Below are 2,831 nucleotides of genomic sequence, written 5' to 3' on the forward strand. Positions count from 1 at the left end.
CTTATTTTGTTTTACAGACAATAAAAATGTGTAAATGATTCTTTAATAGAATATTTAGTTTAATATTAATTATATATTTTAAAAAATTATGAATTAATTAAAGTTATATGATGTTGACACTTTTATGATTATTCATATTATATCTGATGGTTATCTAAAATCATAAATTAACAGATTTTTTCTTAAATTCGTCTAACAGATCTAAAATTTATAATATATATAATAATCCATTTGAATTTTTTTAATCAACATATTATATTATATATATTTTTTTATCATATTTTGGTATTGGTTAACATATTATATTTTTAGAGATTTGTTTTAATTACATTATAAAATATTTTATTGATTAATTTTTCAAAATACCCTTTTTGGTCATTTTACATGTGTATAAACTAGTTTTTGTCAAACATGATTTGTTAATCAACTAGCTTATCAGCCAAGATCAGCCAAATGGTTTTGAATGTCTTGGGCGAAGAGTAAAAAATGCCCCTCTGTCCTTTTGTTATACTTTCATTATTTGGATTCGATTGTTGATTGTTGTGCTTATGTAACACTCCAAATCCATATTTGCATAAAATCCACATGTTTCATATAATATGAAGTACAAATATTCACATTAGTCCCAAATGTACAAATTGTTCCACTTAAAAGTAGTTACAAAATTTTCAATTTTACACCAAGTACGTGACTTGCAGATATAACAAGTTCTCAAGTACATGCATAATAACAACTTCTCAAAATTCACAAATGTAAAACAATCATAACTTCTTTCACATCTTTTCTTTCTCTTTATTCTCCACATGTGTCCGACCTGTAATGCACGACTTTGAACATAAAATTAGACCATAAGGTCTACTGAGAAATCTCTTTTGATTGTTATTACAGAGTGAAAATCACCAAAACACTTTCAAAAAACCCATATTTGTATTGATAACAAATAAACAATGATTTATTGACACAAACCTCTTGTAGCATCATATAGATGAGACCACAAATTTCTCGCACCTCAAGGACGAGATAACCCCATTTCCTCGTATCAAACAGATGCGATAACTCATTTCATCACATCCACACATACAATAAACACCCCTTATCACACCAAGCAGATGTCTTAATTATCTTTGCCGCACCATACTGATTCGATAAATACAATTTGTCGTATCATAAGGATGCGATAACCCAACTTGTCGCACATCAAGGATGCAATAACCCAACTCCTCGCATCACAATGATGCGATAGATACCTTTATCGCATCTCATTGATGCAATAATATCATTGCATTAAATTATATAGATGCGATGAATCAAACTCATTTTTCACATGATCAAAATCTCATTTTTAACATATAGTTGATTTTGTCACCCTTATACCAATATACGTCTTTCCTGATTATGTCATCTTTATCCCAAAATACGTCTCTCCTGATTGTGTCACTCTTATCACAAAATACACATATCTTGATTATGTCATCTTTATTCCAACCAGTTGATAATAACATATCAAAACACCAAATTATGCTAAAAATAACATATAATCAAACTTCAAATACCCAAGTATGAAACCATACGGTTTCTACACCAAAAGCAATTCAAATGATACTTTTAAAAGTAAAATTCACCTTGAATCACAATGAAATGAAGACTTTAATACAACAATGATTATCAGATAAAATCACGTGAACAAGTTCTTCTTTTCTACTTCTGTTCTTCGAACCCAGTAAGCCAAAATAGTTTTCCAACTTTTCTTCTTTCTTTTCTCAAAGTATATACATATTTTATAAGAAGGGTAGGGATGATAATATTTTTAACCCACTTTCCAAAACTTACCCCTCAACTTTCATCACTTATCCAAAAACAACCCCAAAACTTTTAACCACAAATCCAGTTATCACAGCTTAGATGAAGTTATTACCAGCCATTACAAATTATTTCCACCTAATCTTGATAGTGGAACATAGTTCTTTGATCTTGGGGTGTTTAATAGTACTCTATAGATTTTGTAGTTAATATTCAACATATATTTGAAGCAAATTACACATCCATTTTACACATAGCAAAACATAACTGGTTCCATGAAATACATTTAAGGAAATCACTTAAATAAGCATTCATTCATTTAGATTTCAGCATATAAACATTAAACATCATGATTCAAATCTCAAGAAATCAAGGAAAATAAGCAAATCATGAAGTAAATAAACATTAAACAATAAATTAAATAATTAGGTCTTAGACAATAAGATTAGTAATAAGAAGGAGGACACTTGGAGTGGTGAGAAAGTGGGCGATAATCAGATTGGTGATAGAAAAGTCACAGAAGCAGAAGCAGTCATGGGTCAGAGCAAAAAAACAGATTGGTTGTAGCATGTGGGTAAAAGGCGGCGAAGGTAGTGGGCCGTTGGGCAACTAAAGAACCATTCGTACTCGTGAGTCGTGAGGGAGAGAGAGATTGAAAGCGAGGGAGAAGAGAGATTGAAAGGGCGATGAGGTGTGTGATAGGGCAGAACTTGGCGAAGGCTAGAAGCGACGTTTTTTTTTTTTTTGAAATATTTAGAATTGAAGATACCCAAGCCTATATGTATGTTGGGATTTTGCTGCACTTCGCACTCTGTTTCCCTGGGCGATGGCCCACTCCGCCTACTAGATGGGCCGACCCTGTTATCAGTTAGGGGTTTTCTAACCCCACCCCCTCCTATTTCTTTTCCCCTACATTTTCTATACCTCCACCTATATAATACAATAAAATAATTAAAATTTATTTATTTTATTTTTCAATTTTAACCCTTTAATATTTTTAGTTTTCACCCTTCAACTTTTTAAATACTTTT

This window comes from Cynara cardunculus (assembly GCF_001531365.2).
Source record: "Cynara cardunculus var. scolymus isolate 2C chromosome LG 4, CcrdV1, whole genome shotgun sequence".
Lineage (NCBI taxonomy): Eukaryota > Viridiplantae > Streptophyta > Magnoliopsida > Asterales > Asteraceae > Cynara > Cynara cardunculus.